Source organism: Erinaceus europaeus, chromosome 1 (assembly GCF_950295315.1).
Source record: "Erinaceus europaeus chromosome 1, mEriEur2.1, whole genome shotgun sequence".
Classification (NCBI taxonomy): Eukaryota; Metazoa; Chordata; class Mammalia; order Eulipotyphla; family Erinaceidae; genus Erinaceus; species Erinaceus europaeus.
The window spans coordinates 196,424,478-196,444,611 of record NC_080162.1 but is presented as its reverse complement, the minus strand read 5'-3'; the positions used below and the strand labels follow the sequence as shown (position 1 = coordinate 196,444,611).

General features: G+C 40.4%; 1 protein-coding gene across 3 annotated transcripts in view; it reads right to left on the bottom strand.

Annotated features, from left to right (window-relative positions):
* Positions 1-20,134, bottom strand: part of FAM135B (family with sequence similarity 135 member B) — a 348,640-nt gene that overhangs the window by 288,609 nt on the left and 39,897 nt on the right. Inside the window, exon 2 of one of the 3 annotated variants that reach the window (XM_060201007.1) lies at positions 14,702-14,775. The exons of the other annotated variants lie outside the window; for them this stretch is intronic. The gene's annotated coding sequence lies outside the window, so the exon portion shown is untranslated. The remainder of the gene's footprint in view (positions 1-14,701; positions 14,776-20,134) is intronic. 3 annotated transcript variants of the gene reach the window in all.

Genomic DNA, 20,134 nt, shown 5'->3' with positions numbered 1-20,134 from the left:
CTCAGATTTCTGGCTGACCACTAGCCAGCCAGGCATGTTTTATGTAGATGCCAAAGTCATGGACTAAGAAAATCCAAGAACTGAACTGAGGTTTGAACTTCTGTCCAAAAGGCAGAGCTTATAGTTTATGTTGGACCAAGCAATAGCCCTCTACACTAAACCAGCAGAGAGCTATAACTACATCAAAAACATCTACATAAAAACACTCACTGGAAGATACTATAAACTCTCTAATCTCTATAATCAAGCATTCACAATATCTAGAATAATGTCCCAAATTTTTTAAATATGAGAATAAATACAGATGTGTGATCTCTTCTCCAAATAAAATAAGCTCCAAAATGATGCAGATGTTGGAACCATCAGATATTATAACTGTATGAAATAATATAATATGAAATATAAAACTTAACTGTAGCGTATGCACACCACCTTGGGCTTCAAATGTAAAAAGTAGATGAGGAATCTAAATATCTAGTAATTTGTTATCGGACCAAAAAATACTAGTTTTAGAAAGGTTCAGATTTCTGGGGGGGGGGGACAAATACTTTAACGAGGCTAATCATTGGAGACTGAGAATTGAGTATATATACTTAACTGCTAATCATAGGAGACTGAGAATTGAGTACACTTAAACTAGCCAAAGTGTTGGCTACTGAACACATTCTAGTTTTCAGGTATGACTATAGAATCAACAGAAATAAAATATCAGCTTTCTTGAACCTTTTATTAATTATTCACCATACCGAATAGCAAGAATGTTATTATTTTAAATTATGATGTTTTATATGGAGATAATCAAGAGAGTAGAAGAGAACTGGAGAGATAGTTCTGCCTATTAGAGAACTGCATTGCGTGTCTGAGGCCACAAGGGCCTGACACCATAAATGCTAGAGCTGATCTCTCTCTCCCTCTCTCTCTCTCTCTCTGTCTGTCTCTCTTCTTTGTTGTTGTTAAAACTTTCTCTAATCTGGTGTCTGGTACAGAGCAACACCCAACAAATATAGATCTTGGTTGATAAATGTAGCAAAAATAATAGTGAAGATTCTTGGTGACTACATTTTGCTTATTAGCATTTGCTCCTTTCAATGGGATGACCATCTTCTCCTTTTATTGCCATGGGGACTTTGTGAGTAGGGCAGAAGAGGTCACTGTGCATACAGGTTAACAGTGACAGATGTGACTTCCACTTGATAATTGCTACCTGAGAAAACAAGTGGGTCATCACATTAGTGCGACTCAGGGCATCTCTCACCAGATTATGAGTCTTTACAAAACACAGATCTCAATTAACTTCAAGGAAATTAGATTGTTTCCTGGCCATTGAAGGCCTTCATTTATCCATGGCAAGCTTTACCAAGCAAAGTTTCCGGTGCTGGTATCCATAGAAATCTCTGTTGAGAGGCAGCACAAAGATGCTATTCTTCCAGGTTACAATGTACTGTCACATGATCAGTGGTCATTTCCCAGTGGTCTCGTGTGCTTAGTATGAGAAGTTTGCAGTCACAGGGGGCAATAAATGAGGCTTAAGAGTTAAATGTCCAAACAGGACCACGTATATGGTGCCATGAGGGATGGATGAACTTTGTCACAAATCCCACACACATTTCATGTGGCACCATGTAAACTCAACAGTCCTCCCTTGAAGCACAAACAACAGCCTGGCTCTTTCTTTCTCTCTTTCTTTCTTTCTTTCTTTCTTTCTTTCTTTCTTTCTTTCTCTCTTTCTTTCTTTTTTTATCATCACCAAGACTTCACTACACCAAGATGACTTTTTCAGAAAGAGAGACACAGAGATAAAGAGTCAGGGAGGGAGAGAAAGAGTGAAAGAGAACACAGCATGAAAGCTTCCTCTGATACAGCAGGGGCTGGGTTCAAACCTGGGTCACACACATGGGCAGTGCAGTCCACTATAGAGTGAGCTATTTAAATGGCCACCAGTATAGTCTTCAATCCTACAGGAAATGCTCTATACATAAGCCCCCACAGCATTAGAAGAAGATGTAATCTTAAATGGAAGGGAGAATAGTGTGAGGACAGAGTAATTAGTATATAAAAAAAGAGCAACTGTTTTCAAGTGTCTTATGATGTGTGTCACTGGAGCTCAGGTTCCATGTTTCAGGCCTAGATTTGATGTATTTTTCCCACTGTCTTATCACCACCTAGACTCCACAACCAAACACAATGTAAAATAAAATACAGATAAAAGAGAGGGGGAGAGAAGAAAAAGAGGCATAGAATCAATCAAAAAGATTTTGGAGGAAAGCCCGAACACTCTGCCTAACACTCCACAGAAAGCAAACTGTAAAAAGTAATAGGTCATCAACAGGCCGAGTCCCACCAGTAATCAATTCCAAGCAAAGCACATTGTGTCAAAGAGTCTCTCTGTGTAGGAGAGTTCCTGCTCCCAAGGGATGGGCTGATGCGCTGAAGCTGGGTCTGTAATTGGATGATGAAAGAATAGCAATGGCGTTTGGGAAACGGATCGATTTTAATACAATGCCATGAACAAATATGAAAGGATGAGCCGATGATTCTCTGGAGAACACATCTGCATAGCCTCGTGGCTTACTTTGAGGATCGCTTACCTTTAATTAAGTTGCTTGATTACAACCAGACGGTAACTTCTCCCAGTGATGACTCAGAACACTTTCTAAGGCTTGTGTGAAGCAGACTATAACGATCCCACTAGGTTCTATATCCTGGCAGACTCAGGTATTTTCAGACTAGTTAGTGGGGGCACTGGAGCTCAGGCTTTGTTACAATTCCAGGAAATAAAAAACTACACTTATCATCACATCTGGATGAAGCTGATTTTTGTCAATCCCAAATAACAGAAGAGAAAAAAAAAAATAGCATTCCTGATTTAGTCAGCGATCACTATGAATTAGAATCTATCTGAATCAAATAACTTTTGTTTTTTCATTATTATACTAGGTCAAATTAATCCCAAAGAAGTTCTCCAGAAAAGGAGTCAGCTAAAGTAAGCTAAATTCATAGAGACAGCAATGTCAGAATTCACTTAGGCTCTAGGCTTTTACCACACAGAACAAAAGTGAGTCAGGGGCTGGGGGAGCAAGCTAAAAGAGCCTTTGGTCTATAATCTTCTGTCCAACCTGAAATGCTTAAGGTACACAAGGAAAACTGCTAGTTAGTTTATCTGAGACATCTTTAAGAATCACTTATTTACATGAGTCCTTAGGTCATATCAATGGGGTAAGCAGATAATGGTATTTATACACTTTCCTCATGTTTGAGAGCTACCTGCAGCCCTAATCCAGCTTTCTAGCCCTATTCTAAACTCTGACATCATCTTCCTAGACAATATTTTTAGTCCACCTGAATGTTAGCTATCAGGCTCAGGCAAAAATTACTAAAGACATAGATCCCTTAGAATATACTTAAAATAGACTTCCTACCTTCTTCCCACACAAAGACGTCTAATTTCATCTACTCTATTCCTGCCTTTGGGTTCCTGTTTATTAAATAATTTGTCCTGCTTTACATCATATAGCCTTTTAGACAGCAAGTTGAAGATGCAACTATGATTTCATCCTGACTTCCTTGGGCAGATGACTTCATCAATGTGTCCCAGAAGTCTCACCTCCCCAGAGCCTTATCCCATCAGGGAAAGATAGAAACAAGCCAGGAGTGTGGCTCCACCTGACAATGTCCATCTCCAGCAGAGAAGCAATTACAGAAGCCAGATCTTCCACCTTCTGCACCTCAAAAAGAATGTTGGCCCATACTCCCAGAGGGATAAAGAATAGGAAAGCTTCCAATGGAGGGGAGGAGACACGAAGATCTGGTGGTGGAAACTGTATGGCATTGTACCCCTGTTATCTTACAATATTGTTAATCATTACTAAATCACTACTAAAAATTTAAAAAATCACTTATTAAATTAATTCATTGATCAAGTATTTTCTGCAATCATGAAAGTACAAGTATTGTTTAAGACACTGGGAATTGGCATATAGAACAAGAAATCCAGAGAGGGAAAGAGAGAAAAATAAATAGAAAACAGCAACAATAAAACAACAAAAGGAAGACATCTACCACATATCAGGGAATACTCAGGTTTTATCAAGACATGGAAGACATGGGAGACAAAGAGCACGAGTAGCAGTCAGTTATCACAGAGCACATTCTCCACCACAAACCTCCCTCCTGACTCTTCTCACATTGGCAGAGGTAAAAGAGCCTTGCTTTGGGGGACAACTGCAGAGATGTCATTTACTGAGCTTAATCAGCATCTTGGTCTAATCTATACACTTTGAAAGAGGTTGGATACATAAGGCAGGAATTTGAAAAGGACTGAGGTTAGAGCTGTTGGATGTCAGGACAGTTTGGGAGAAGAAAAGAGAAATAAGAGAGAAAACTCTTTTTAAAAAAATATTATATTTATTTATTTATTCCCTTTTGTTGCCCTTGTTGTTTTATTGTTGCAGTTATTATCGATGTCATTGTTGTTGGATAGGACAGAGAGAAATGGAGAGAGGAGGGGGTCGGGCGGTGGCGCAGTGGGTTAAGCGCATGTGGCACAAAGCGCAGGGACCGGCGTAAGGATCCCGGTTCGAGTCCCCGGCTCCCCACCTGCAGGGGAGTCGCTTCACAGGCGGTGAAGCGGGTCTGCAGGTGCCTATCTTTATCTCCCCCTCTCTGTCTTCCCCTCCTCTCTCCATCTCTCTGTCCTATCCAACAACGAATAGCGTCAACAATGGCAATAATAATAACCACAACGAGGCTACAACAAGGGCAACAAAAGGGGGAAAAAATGGCCTCCAGGAGCAGTGGATTCATGGTGCAGGCACCGAGCCCAGCAATAACCCTGGAGGTAAAAAGAAAAGAAAAGAAAAGAAAATATGTAAAAAGAAATGGAGAGAGGAGGGGAAGACAGAGAAAAGGAGAGAAAGACACCTGCAGACCTGTTTGGCGCCACCTGTACTTAACCCGCTGCGCTACCGCCTGACTCCCGAGAGAGAAAACTCTTGAGAGACAGTCATTGTCCAAATGAAGATCAATCACTGTAAAAGGGCAAAGGCAGAATTTATTTTTTTATTTTTATTAGTGATTTACAAAATTACAAAGTAAGAGGAGTATAATTCCACACCGTTCCTATCACTAGAATTCTGTCTCCATTCTCTCCACTGGAAACTGCAGTGATCTCCCAAGGTCACAGATAAGGATTGACTATTATTTCTGTAAATATATAACTGTCTGTCTATCTGTTTTTTTCAATTCTTTTTCTATGGTCCTGCCTTCTCTTCCACTTTAAGTCACAGCTACACCTACTACTACTTCTAAATGACTAACCTTTTTTCCTCCTCTCTCTCCAGATCCTGAAGGAATTGGTGTTCAGAGCCCTCTAGTCATTTTTTATTAACAAGTATCCCCCTCTGGGAATATGGACCAAAATCCTTTTGGGGTACAGAAGGTAGGATCTGGCTTCTGTAATTATTCCTCCAGGATACATGGGCCTGCTCCCACTCCCTCAACACACACACACACACACACACACATACACACACACACACCCCTACACTGAGCAACACTTTCCCTCTATTCCTCCGTCTCTGTCTCTTTCTATCTGAAAAGGTTTGCCTGGCGCAGTAAAGTCCTGGTGATGAAAACAATGAAAGAACAGAACTTGCAGTATAATGAATAAAAAGACATTTTGTCCCCATCAGTTGGGGCCCTAGTTGGGGAGTCCTGAGATTCCCAAACAGACATGATGGGCATAGACCTCAAATCCCTATCTCCATTGTTACTGGTCATCTCTATCAGGAACAACACAATAGGCCCCTCTGTGTGCCCCCATAGGACCTTGCCCTCAACATGGATCAACAACAGTAGAGAATGTTCCATTCTACAAAGGGAGGCTGGACAACATACTCTATCTTCCACCTGAGGAAGATGGGTACTGAAATTGGGGCAGCTTGGGATGTTCCTACTCATGACCACAGAATGTGAGCTCAGATCTACAGAAATGCAGAGGTCACATAGGCTGCTGAGCTAAATATGAGCCCCAGATCACATCAAAGCGATGGGGTTTACAGTCAACAATATTTATACACCTTTCCCATATTTGGGAGGTACTCTCTTCCCTGATCCAACTTTCTGGTCCTTTTTCCAGCCATGACATCATCTTCCCAGACAATAACTTAGATCCACCTGCATATCAGATACCAGGATCAGGGGGAAAAAAAAAACTAGTATAGTCATGGGCCCTTTGGAATATAACTAAAATAGGCCTACTAGCTATCTACAAAATGGAGACACGCCCCCCCCCAACTCTTCTTATGAAATATCCCAGCCTTTAGGTTCATGATTAGTCAACAATTTGTTTTGCTTTATATGTTAACTCTTTCTTCAGCCACTGGGTTCAGGTTGCTAACATAATGCCAACCAGACTTCCCTGGGCAGACAACCCCACCAATGTGTCCTGGAGCCCGGCTTCCCCAGCCCTTATCCTATGGTTTTAGTCAGTGTTTCCTTTTTATAAATAAATTTTTAAAAAAGACATTTAGCTGCTGTCTACTCAACTCATTCAACTGTACTTTGTTCAATGTCTCTCAAGAACACATTGTGGGGGTCTAAAATGAGGGACTCTATCGGTTCCAAAAGGTATTCAAGGGACTGTGATTGGCCAGGATTGTGACTTGCAAACAAGGATAAGGATAAAGCCAAGGGAGGAGGTGGTGGAACACCAGGTAAGGACACGTATTTCTATGTGCAAGGCCCTGGGTTCACGCCCAAGACTACCACCTGTAGAAGGGGACTTCATGGAAGTTAAAGCAGTACTACAGATACCAGTGTCTGTCTGTCTCTCTCTCTCTCATTCCCCCTTTCCTCTCAATTTATCTCTGTCTTATCAAATAAGTTCATAATTTCTGTGCCTCATTTCCCATTCTTAAAAGTTTAAATAGTCTCTAAAATGGTCCCTTGTGATCTTCATCTTCTGATATTTCATTCATATACTTTTATTCCTTTTCTCAATTAACCTGGAAAACCACAAGGATGTAGAATAAATGACAGAACTGAACTTGTAAAAGTAGCATATTAAAGACATTGTAGTCCTTGCTCTATTTCATTATGTGTTCCATATAAATACTGACTATGTCATGTGAATATTTAAATATATTTTGCAGAGAGCCACAAGGGACAAGCTTTGGTTATGCGATCTCTTTCATTATCTTTCTATCTCTCTACTTTTCGGTCTTCATCCAGAGAAATGAAGAAGGAATCCTTTTAGCCCAATATACAGTACGGTAGAACAACAGGTGCCAAAGATGTGTTCGAGTTCTAGCTACCGCCACTCACTCTCATAAATGAGGCAATAAATTATTATAGAAGATCAATGGGGTAGGAATCTTATTTCAAAGAGGGGTAAATTATTTATCTCAAGAGATACAGTTGGTAAGGTTAGGTTGAGAATACAAATGTCCTAACTGCAAAAGTTGGGGGTAGGTACTGAAGTGAGTCTAGACAGCTACCAGAAAAGGAAAATAATTCTCTTCTAAGACAGGAGAAAGTAAAGATAATTGCTTAAGAGCTTTTAAGTAAAAAAGCTTGCTTCTAAAATGAAGAGTAACTCTGATTATGCCTTTGTGACAAGAAGCCCAAGTGTTTAAATCTTTGAGTTGGCCAAGGTACTTTTCATAGAACAATTCTCTTAGCTGAGAAATGGGTTCAACCAGAGATAAGTAGGTTGCTGGAGCACATCTATGTTTCAGTGTCTGGATTTTGCTTCATCCACCAAATGGAAAGTAATCGTGATAAATGCTAACAGTTAGTGAGACCTTTTGAGGGGTGCTTTTTTCCCTTTTTATTGCCCTTGTTGTTTTATTGTTGTTGTAGTGATTATTGCTATTGTTGTTGATGTCACCCTTGTTGGATAGGACAGAGAGAAATGGAGAGAGAAGGGGAAGACAGAGAGGGGGACAGAAAGATAGACACCTGCAGACTTGCTTCACTGCCTGTGAAGCGAAGCGATGCTCCTGCAGGTGGGGAGCCAGGGGCTGGAACCCGAATCCTCACGTGGGTCCTTATGCTTTGCGCCACTTGTGCTTAACCCGCTGCACTGCTGCCCGACCCCCAAAATTTATCATCTTTATTTTTTAAAGATTTTTATTTTATTTATGAGAAAGATAGGAGGAGAGAGAAAGAACCAGACATCACTCTGGCACATGTGCTGCCAGGAATCGAACTCGGGACCTCATGCTTGAAAGTCCAAAGACCTATCAATGCACCACCTCCCAGACCACAGGATTTATAATCTTTATGTATCTAAAAGTTACAAAATGTTCATCAAATTAAACATCCCCCCAACCCCTGGAAGGGACAAGGGAATTTATCCAACCAAATCACAGCATTAAGCAAAGAAAGAAACTGAGTCACATATTACATAATTATCCTGTATGACCAAACAACGCCACACTATGGCAAGTACTAGGTCTGACTGTGCACATTGTCTTCTTTCCTCCACCAGTCAACATTCAGCAATAATAGTGATAAATAAAGGGATTGTTCAGTCATAAATTGAACTTAAGTTCATTGAAAGAGTTGATGTCCATGCTTCTGTGCCATCATAATAAAGAGCACGTCTGAAGCCAGAGTAAGTAAGGATAAGAACAAATAATTGGGGGAGTCAGGTGGTAGCGCATCAGTTTAAGCACACATGGTGCAAAGCTCAAAGACCAGCATAAGGATCCCGGTTCAAGCCCCCGGCTCTCTCCTACAGGGGAGTCACTTCACAGGCAGTGAAACAGGTCTGCAGGTATCTGTCTTTCTCTCCCACGCTCTGTCTTCCCCTCCTCTTTCCATTTCTCTTTGTCCTATCTAACAATGACGACATCAGTAACAACAATAACTACATTAACAATGAAAAAACAAAAAGGCCAACAAAAGGGAAAATAAATATTTAAAAATTACAAATAATTGATATGGGTCTTATGAAATAGCATAAACGTTATGCAAAAGACTTTTATGCCTGGAGCACTGAGGCCCCAGGTTCAATCCCTAGCACCACCATGAGCCAGAGCTTAACAGTGCTCTGGTCTTTCTCTTTCTTTGTATCTCTCTCTCTCTCATTAAAATAACAACAACAACATAACAATAATAATAATTATCACTATGGATCTGCTAAAAAATTAGTTACTTCTCTACAAACCCATGTATATTCCAATGTGCACTTAACCTAGTGTACCACCGCCTGGCCCCCAACATGCATTTCAAAGTCACTGATTTCTAAAGTAACCAGTATCTCATATTTTATATATTCCAAATTCCTCATCACTATGTGAAATTAAGTACAGATGAAATAATAACCATGCAGTAATAGTTATCATGAAAATTCCAGTTTTGCATGTTCTAAGAACTTTAAACTTATCACTAAGTTTAATCTCAACAAACCTGTAGGTTATTATTTTTATTATTGCTGTTGTTATTACAGCAGTGGTCCATATTCTACATATAATGTCACTGAGGAAGAGAGAAGTATTTAAGTCAAAAAAATTAAATTAAATTAAATAAGAACCTAACTACTTTTAAGTCCTATTTGTATCTCCTTGCCTGAACATGACTCTTCTTGTAAATGGGTTTAAATATGATGATGGGTAAATAAATGGAGAGAGATAGAAAACAACTACGTTAACAATGCTGTGAATAATAAAACTCTATGAAGCCAACCCAATCCATAGTTCGCAGTGTGGATAAGTAAAACATGAGCTGAGTCATACTGGAACTATTATAGAGACCAAGAATAACAATAATGATTCTGAATACTGTTTCCCAATTAAAATCATTTTCATAAGTCCAAGAGAAAGGTCAGTAGAAGAAGAAAGACAGGAGAAAAAAACCTAATCTTATCACAAGTCGTTTGTCAGTTACTCCAATACATTTTCCTTTATTGGTCTGACTAGGGGTGCAACCCCAAAACCTGAATGAAACCAATGCTTGGGTTTATATCATCCAGATTGGCCCAAAGTGGTTGAGCATTAATGAATGGAATTCTCCACCCCCTGGTGGGATCTGGAAACCATATTCCGAACACAAAAACTGAAAAAGCATGATAAAGCAGCATTCCTACTCAACCAAGAGCCAACTTCTACCTACTCTACACACTGTGATATTGCCCTCTCTATATGCAGTTGCCTACCCTTGAAAGGTAAAATTGTTTGGCTTTCTGTTACTCAGAGATGAGGTTTCTTTCTGATAAGAGTTATTCCTCCTCCCCTACTGTATGATCTACATTACTGTGGACCTACTCTGATTCCTTTAGCAATGTCTCCATTCCTAATTTCACAGCTCTATTCCTATCTTTGAGTTCCTGTTTATTAAACAATTTTGTCTTGCTTTATGTCTTATCACCTTTCAGCTACCAAGTGGCTGATGTTACTATGATTCTACCCTGATTTCCCTGAGCAAATGACCCCACCAATGTTTCCTAGAACCCCACCTCTCAAAAGAGGCTACTGTACTAGGAAAAGATAGAAACAATCTGGGGTTAGGGATCCACCTGTCAATGCCCATGCTCAGTGGAGAAGCAATTACAGAAGCCAGAACTCCAACCCACTGCATCTCTTACAGAATTTTGGTCCATACTCCCAGAAGGATAAAGAATAGGAAACTTCCGAAGGAGGGGATAGGACACAGAAATCTAGTGATGAGAATTGTATGGAATTATAACCCTATTATTTTAAAATCTTCTTAATCATTATTAAATTATATATATATATATATATATATATATATATATATATATATAGAGAGAGAGAGAGAGAGAGAGAGAGAGACAGTGCAAATGCCTGGTATATTTTGTGCATATTTATTTGACTAACAATGTTTCCTAAATAAAACAAAACCATGGAAATCCCCAGATTTATATTTTAAACCCTGATACTTATCAGTGAGCATCTAAGTGAAAACCATTTGTGCTCTCAGTATTCAAGTTATCAGACTGAACTAAGTGCTAATTATGATCTTCAAAGCCAGTTAATCTTCCTAATTCCTTGTGTCTTTGAACTCCATATCTGCACTTTGCCAAAACTAAGTACACATCTAAAGATGGTAAAGAGAATGGAAGAAAGCATTTTTACTGAAGCACAACAAAATTAGAACGGGGTGTTAGCTCCTTGATGTTGAAGGCTTCTATTTAACCCATGTGCCCACTCTAAGGAGAAGGCAAGGTCTAGCACAAATAAGAAGCTTCTGCCATTACACTCATAGATCATGCAAGTAATGGATTATTTCCATAGCCCCTGAACAGCTCCGCGACTTTTAGGTAATACATATGCAACCAGCTAGAAATGCAAGAACATTTTAAAGCCACTGTAGCCATCAGCTTCACTAAAACAGACACCAAGAGGCAGTTCCCTTTATTCCCTTAGCATTCTTTAGAAGCACATTTTCCCTTATTAAAGGGGAGATAAAAGGGAGGTTCATGTTATAAGAGTAAAAGGCAAGGACTCAGCATTTTGCTCTACACAGATCAGCACTTAGCAAGATAAAGGGGGAACAGAATGGTGTGGGGGAGAGGCACTCACTTTCACAAATCATCCTCCATCCCTCTCATCTCTGAAACAGAAAGATAAAACAAATGAAAGACCAGAACATCATCCTGGGAAGCTTTGGAGGGTATAAAACTAGGACACAATGAAAAGACAACAACAGAAAATGAAAGGACCAGAAAAGAAAGTGTTTGTGTTGAATTTAAATTACAAAGTAATAAAAGATTAACCAAAATGTCTTTGGAAAGGAAAGGAGATTGTAACTAAGTCTCTATGATAGATCTTGTAAGATGACAGGGAGTCTGGCGAAAGGAAAGACAAACAAATAAAAAACAGGGGCTATGCTTTGGTAGATGTGACCTGGGCTATAAGAGCTTGAAATATGCAGTGGGTGGGGAAGATAAGTAGCTAAGCTTCTGCAAGGCAAAAGAAACCACCACCCTTATACAATGGGAGAAGATCTTTGCATGCTATATCTTGACTAAAAGGTTAACAACCAAAATATATAAAAAACTCACCAAACTGAAAAAAAATACCAAAATTGAGAGGATATGACCAAAAATCACCAAAGAAGAGACCCAAAAGGCCAACAAACATGAAATAAATGTTCCAAGTCACTGACTGTCAGAGAAATACAAATAAAAACAACAATGAGAGAATGTCATACATCAGAAAGGATAGTAACAGCAAATGCTGGAGAGATTGCGGAGACAAAGGAACCCTCCTGCACTACTGGTGGGGATGTAAATTAGTCCAGTACCTGTGGAGAGCAGTCTGGAGAACTCTCAGAGGCTAGAAGTGCACCTACCCTATGACCCTACAATTCCTTTACTGGGGATATATCCTAAGGAACCAAACACAAGGAGCCAAAAAGATGTGTGCATACCTATGTTCACAGCGACACAATTTCTAAGAGCCAAAACCTGGAAGCAACCTCGGTGTCCAATAAATGAGTGGCTGAGGAAATTGTGGTCTATCTACACCATGGAATACTACCCAGCTGTTAAGAATGATGAATTCGGGGGCTGGACAGTAGCACAGTGGGTTAAGCGCACATGAAGCAAAGCACATAGACCAGCGTAAGGATCTGCATTTGAGCCCCCAGCTCCCCACCTGCAGGGAGAACGCTTCACAAGTGACTGAGCAGGTCTACAGGTGTCTATCTTTCTCTCCTCTTCTCTATCTTTCCGTCCTCTCTTGATTTCTCTGTCCTATCCAGCAACAACAATAGCTATAACAACAATAACAACAAGGGTGACAAAATGAGAAAAAATAGCCTCCAGGAGCAGTGGATTTTTAGTGCTGGCACTGGGCCCTGGTGATAACCCTGGAGGCAAAAAAAAAAAAAAAAGAATGAATTCACCTTCTTCACCTCATCTTGGAAGGAGCTTAAAGGAATCACGTGAAGTGAGATAATCTAGAAAGAGGATGAATATGGGATGATCTCACTCATGGACAGAAAATAAGAAATAAGAACAGAAATGAGAAGCACAGGGTAGAATCAGACCTGGATTTGATATATTGCACCAAAGTAAAGGACTTGGAGTGGAGGGGAGCAGGGGGCTTTCAGGTTCTGGTGCATGATGGTGGAGAAGGGCCTAGGTTGTAGGTTGAAATATTTTGCAGAAAACTGATAAATTTTACATATGTAACAACAATGATGATCCCCAATAGAAAAAGAAGCTCCAGCTTTCTCATCACCATACAAATAAGAGCTGCAAGCTGAAGGAGAGGGTTGTAGGATCTAGAAAAATCCATGCAAGGAGCTGTGTGCCATAAAACCACTACTTACTGTAAGTCCTAAGCCAGAGTTACTCAAGCTGTGATATTCGGACCAACTACCTCCTCAGAACGGAAAAGAAAACAGTCACTCCTTTCCTGCATGTTTGTGGGATGATCAATGCCCACTTCCTTGGACTAAGGGCTTGTGTTTACACAAAATTTACATATTGACACCTAAACCCCAATGTACCATTAATGGAAGATAGCATGGGTCATCTAGCTTTAAATCACATTAATTTGTCAACTCAATTCTCTGTTTATAGGTCCAAATGCTGGGAATACTGTAAGAACCAGGCTGAGCTGGGTGAGTCTTTTCCCATTGAATACTGGGGGACTGAAAATGAATCTCCCTGTCAGACTCTCTCTTGCTGAGGCTGAGCTTGGGAGCCGTACGGACCTCAGTTTTTTACCTCCCTGTCAGCTTACTCCTTGTCTCCAGAGACCTTGCAATTTTCTGCTTCCAGGGGCTTGGAATTCCTTAAAATATTAAGCCAGCTCCCCTGCTTACCCTGCATCCCTTGATACAATGGCCGCTCTGTTATTATCTACATATCAATGTTATGCTTTGTCTAAAAAATGACTTAAGGTCTCTTCCCTATTCTGATCATTTGATATATTCTTTTCCTACCCTCAAGACCCTCCCTGCCTGTAGGGTATTATTAATCCAACCAGTTAAACCCCTCACAACAGTTGCTAAGGAAGTTCCTACCTTTCCCAGTCCCCCTATACCTTTCTCTGCCCCTTTTCTAACCATGTATGGTATTATCAAGCCACTTCCATTTCTGACTTGCCACTTCTGTATTTGCTGGGGCTCTCAGACCGGGATCCGTATGCTGGCCCTTGTGCTTTGCGCCATGTGCACTTAACATACTGTTCTACCCCCCTACTCTGAGGCGCTCACATGAATAAAGATTTGAACCACCTCACCACCACCAGCTTGGTTCCTGGGTCATCTGTCCTGCATCACTAGCCTGACAACCAAAATTTTCACAGTGCCAAGAGATGATGCTTTCCTTTCAAGTCCAAAATGTGAACCTAGACAGTAAAACACACTCAGTGCCAGAAGCAGAAGGGAGAAAGAACTTGGTGAAAGTCTTGCTGACAATTTACACCAACAAGATATTGACCAACAAGATTATTGACCAACAAGATATTACACCAACAAGATATTGGTAGGTATTTCTAGATATCTGACCGAATCCCACTTACTACTTTTTATGCCTGTTTCTGACTAGAAATTGTAGGGAATATAAGACACACCTTTGCCTCCTGAGCATTCTCACAAGTTAAAATAGCCAGATGATTCTGTTTTTCTAACTGAATAAAAGTGGAGATATTCTGGAGGCTTTTGGAAATAGTTTGATCTATTAAAGGAGAACAAACAAGGGAGCAGAATGGCTGGGACTCACTTGAGTCGAGTCCCCTTCTTCCTTCAATACAGGTTGGGTATTTGGAACCAGGATCAACAAAAAGTTTCCAATACCTGAAAATGGCAAAGAGAACTTCATTTTAAAACAGAAATTTGATTATATATATATATATATATATATATATATATATATATATATATACATACAAAGAAATGATAGTCAGAAATCAATCACCTGCAGGCTTGTTATGTAAACTGCATAAAAGCCACTATTAATCCAGTCTCCTACAACTGAATACTGACAGTAATCCTCGATGATACTCCAAAGCGGCTCTGCTTTGCAAGGCATTAAATGCTTATCTAAACTAGGAAAGGGACTATATATGGACTATGAGTCCTTAGACTCTAGAAAAAAAAAACATTAATCCCATGGGATATCAATTCTAATCAGTGAAAGAAATGAAATAAATATGACCTTACTTCAAGAAAGATAACATTTTTTAGTTAGATTTTATGACTTTTTGGAATCAGGAAGGTGTGACATGATAAAAGCAGAATATAATAATTAATATACTTGGAGTCAGGTGGTAGCACAGTGGGTTAAGCACACCTGGTGCAAAGTGCAAGGACCAGCATAAGGATCCCAGTTCAAGATCCCAGCTCCCCACCTGCAGAGGAGTCGCCTCACAGGCAGTGAAGCAGGTCTGCAGGTGTCTATCTTTCTCTCCCCTCTCTGCCTCCCCCACCCTCCATTTCTCTCTGTCCTATCCAATAATGATGACATCAATAACAACAACAATAATAACTACCACAATAAAAAACAAGGGCAACAAAAGGGAAGATAAATAAATACAAAAAAATTGACAAAGAAAAGTAATTTACCAGAAAAATAATTAGAAGGTGGGCTCAGGATCACCACAGGATTCACTCTTGGTATTTGAATTCATATTAAGTTATGTAAATAAAATATCCAATAAAACACATATGCTATTTTTATAAGGGTTACCAATATATATGACTTTAAAATGTGTATGTATATATGTATTTATGTCTTAGAGACAGCCAAAAACCGAGAGGATGGGGGAGAAAGAGAAGGAAAGGGAAAGAGAAATGCCTGAAATACTGCTTCAGTATCTGAAAAGCTTTCCTCTTATAGGTGGTGTACAGGGACTGACACCTGAGTCTTTGTGCTCAGCCAGGTGCATGACCACCTGGGCCCTCCAATATTCAGGGCTTTTACAAAGTGTCCTGTACATTTGCCACTCAATCCTCCTAAGAACCCTGTGAAATGCATAGTATTATGCCGGGCTAGCATGAGGGTGTTTCTTCCCGGGCATGTGCTCTCTGGGTTGGAGAGAACTCAACCGGAGCCAACCTGGACTTCTGCTTACTCAGTGACGGGAGAGAGACCAGGAACTCAGCAGAGCAGGAACACAATGTGTCTTTCTTGATCAGAGACAACACTTTTATATAATATAACCAGAAGTGGCAAGTTGGAAAAGGAAATGGCTAGGAAAGGGGATGGAGAAAAGGAAAGAGTGAGCTAAGGTAGAAACTCCCTTTGCAACTGTAGTAAAGGTTTTAACAGGTGTGATTAATCAATACCCTGCAGGCAGGGCGGATCTTGAGGCAGAAAGAAGATAGATAAAAAATGGGGATCTTTCAGGCAAAACAATGATTATGTAAAGAGGCCGTAGTGTCAGCAATGGAGGATGGAGCAGAGTGGGGGGGGGCTGGCTTAAGGCCAGACAATATTAAATTTAACATAAATTTCACAAATGACATAAATTTCATAATGACATAAATGTGTTCATAACAGATGGCTTATACACTAGGACCAATTACAAATAAATACTCTTCTAAAAGATAACTTTCAGAATTCAAAAGCCTGTGTCAATCTAGGACTTCAGTCACCCATGACAATTTTGGAATCTAAGTCCAAGCACAATATAACTGTTTCCTGATTCTTCTCAAAACCAACACATACTCACAAGCTGATGATCTTCTCTCCATTCACTGTATTCTAACCATGAGGTGGAAGAGCATTTTAATAACCACCCACCTAGAGAAATAGGATTCATGTGGCTGTCATTCTTCTGAAATGACACAAATGACATTATTGAGTTCCTGGTCTCCTCTCAGAAACTTGAGTGAGCATTATGACTGGGTGATTAGCCAAGACTGCAATGATACGCATAATAATAATTATTATTTCATCAATAGAAATGTCTTCAGAAATACAAACATATGGGTGTCTACATGTAGATTACTTTTTTGTTTTCCTTTTTGTTTCTACTGTACCACATATCAAAGGACAATTGGGGATTATACATTTTGTTCTGTTGCTCTGTCTTTCTTCCTTTCTTTCATTCTTTTCTCCTCTCTTCCTTTCTTCCCTCCTCTATTTCTGTTATTATTATTATCTTTGTAGAATACTTTCCTATTTGATAGAGAAAATCACATTCAAGTTCTTTCAAGTATTCATGAAGTGAGGATGAAGACTCCAGTGTTGTTATAAATTAAGTCATCTCCAGGAGAAGCAGTTTGACTGATGAGTACATATTTTAGTGAGGCAAAGGAAAAAAATAATAAAACCCTGTAGGTTTCTAACTATGCTCCTAGAGTTTACAGAGCTAGAATGCTGCCTGAGGTAGCAGGGAGAAAGGATGGGACAAAACCCAGGGTGACACACAAAGACCCTCTAAGTCCATCTGCTCTACCTTTGGCTTCTTGTTTATTAAACAATTTGTCCTGCTTTATATCTTATTGACTTTCAGCCACCAAATTCAGAGTCTACTATGATTCCATCCTGACCTCCTTGGGCAAAAGAACCTCATTAATATGTCCTGGAACCTCACCTCTCCAGGGAAAGATATAAACAGGCTGGGGTGGGGGTGGGGGGATATGGTCAAACTGTCAACGCCTATGTCCAAGCGGAGAAGCAATTACAGAAACCAGGCCTCCCACCTTCTGCACCCCATAAAGATCTTTGGTCCATACTCCCAGAGGGATAAAGAATATAGAAGTTTCGTGTGGAGGGGATGGGACACAGAACTCCGGTGGTGAGAACTGTATGGAATTGTACCCCTGTTGTCTTACAATCTTGTTAATCATTACTGAATCACTAATATAAAATCCAGCGTGACACAGAGGATGGAGAGCTACCACCCACGAGTCAACCAGACAGCACTCTCTCTGTCACATCTCACACAAGGTAGATTTGCTCAAGTTCATTTGGAAAAAATAAATAAATAATAACACACACACACACACACACACACACACACACACACACAGAGAGAGAGAGAGAGAGAGAGAATCCAGGCAGAGGTGCATTCAGTTGATCAAAGACATTACCATGAACAAGGACCCAAGTTAGAGCCCCTGCTCCCCACCTGCAGGGCAGAAACTTCATGAGCAGTGACACAAGTCTTCAGTTGACTTTCTTTCTCTTTCTCTCTCTCTCTCCCACCCTCTCTCAATTCCTATCTGTTCTGTCAAATAAAAATATAAAAGAAAAAAATGATGACCTGCAGTTGTAGATTCGTAGTGCAAGCTTCAAGTCCCAGTGAAAATCCTGGTACTAATCAAAAAAGGAGAAATAAGTAGCTTTAAGTCCAAATAAAATTGAAGAATGGAATCCTGGCCCCACCATCTCCTTAGGGCACAGTTTCCCCCTCCTGCGTGTAAATACTGGCCATGCCACTCTGTTCATCATGAGGACACAAGACCAGGTTCACTCCTAGTGGTTCCCAGAGCACAACAGTAGGCTCTAAACACACAAATGTTTCTCGGCCAAGTTTTATTTCTTAAGGTGCATCAGGAGAAAGAGGTGTGAAAATGGATAAACAGGAGAAATAAGATGGAATGTGAGATGTAGAAAAATGACTTCTAAGTTATTCAGCATGAAATTTTATATGGAAATAAAGGTGTTTTGTTTTGGTTTTTAGTTGAGAAATGTTGAGGGACAGTGATGATGATGATGATGGCCATATTAATTACACACTTAGACATAACAAGTTTTTGCTCTGCCTGACATCATTGAACGTGCTTTACAATTATGGGGTAAATACTGGTTAGCTATTTTCACAAAGAGAACTGAGGGCTAGGTCTCGTCAAATAGCTCACTGGGATAGTGTACTGCTTTGCCTTGTACATGACCTAGGTTCAAGCCTGGATTCCACCACACTGAAGGAAGCTTCAACACTGCGATCTTTTTCACTTTCTTTTTTTTTGTTTCTTTGCCTCTGTATTTAACTGAAAAAGTCATTCTGGAGCAGTGAAGTCCCTGTGATGACACAAAAATAAAAAGAAATGAAACACTGGGGGGGAGGGAGTGGACACTGGCATGCCTGGTTGAGTTACTATACACAGATTCAAGCCCTTGGTCCCCAACTGCAGGTGGAATGCTTCACAGGGGGTAGGAGTTTCACAATGCTGTAGGTATTTCTCTCTCTTCTTTTCTGTCTCTCATCACCTCTCGATTTCTCTCTACCCTATCAAAATAAAGAAATGAATGAATATTATTTAGAAATTGGGGCTCAGGGGGCCAGGTAGTGCTACACCAGGGTAGTCACACTTATCACCAAGGGCAAGGACCCAGGTTCAAGTCCCCCACCCTGGGCCTTAAGGGGACACACTTAATGCATGATGAAGCAGTTCACCAGGTCTTTCTCTTCCTCTCTCTGTCTCTTCTCCCTTCTCAATTTCTGACTTATTCAATTAGAAAGAAAGAAAGAAAGAAAGAAAGAAAGAAAGAAAGAAAGAAAGGGAGGAAGAAAACATGACCACCTGGAGTGACTGATTCTTAGTGTAAGCACAGTCCCAGGGGCAACCCTGGTGGCAAAAGAAGGGGGGGAAGGGAAGGGGAGGGAAGGGAAAGGGGAAGGGGAAGGGGAAGGGGAAGGGGAAGGGAGAGGAGGGGAAGGGAAGGATGAGGGGAAGGGGGAGGGGAAGGGAAGGATGAGGGGAAGGGGGAGGGGAAGGGGAAAGGGAAGGGGAGAGGGGAGGGAAGAGAAGAGAAGAGAAGGAGAAAAAAAGAAATTGTGGTGCAGAGTTTCCATAGATCTCTTCATTCACTCTTTTACTGGGTATCATTTGACATTCATAACCATGTGTTATATCATCCTTGAACTACACCATGGAGGACACAATAGGAGGGTTAGAATACCACTGAGATATGGTCAACTGAATGAACCTAAAAAATGAACAGGATGGTCAAGACAGGTGTGTTCCTTAATCTCTCCTTAAAAATAATGATTATACCCTTAGTCTTCAGTGTGTTATTCTTAGGGTAGGGCTCATTGGACAACCCCTTCTCAGAGTCACACCTCTAAAAATCATCTCAAACTTCCCTGCAGCACATAAAGTGCCAACACACACACACACACACACACACACACACACACACACACACACACACACTTTGGAACAAGAGACAAGAGTCCCATGTGTCTCTGAGTCCACTGACCTG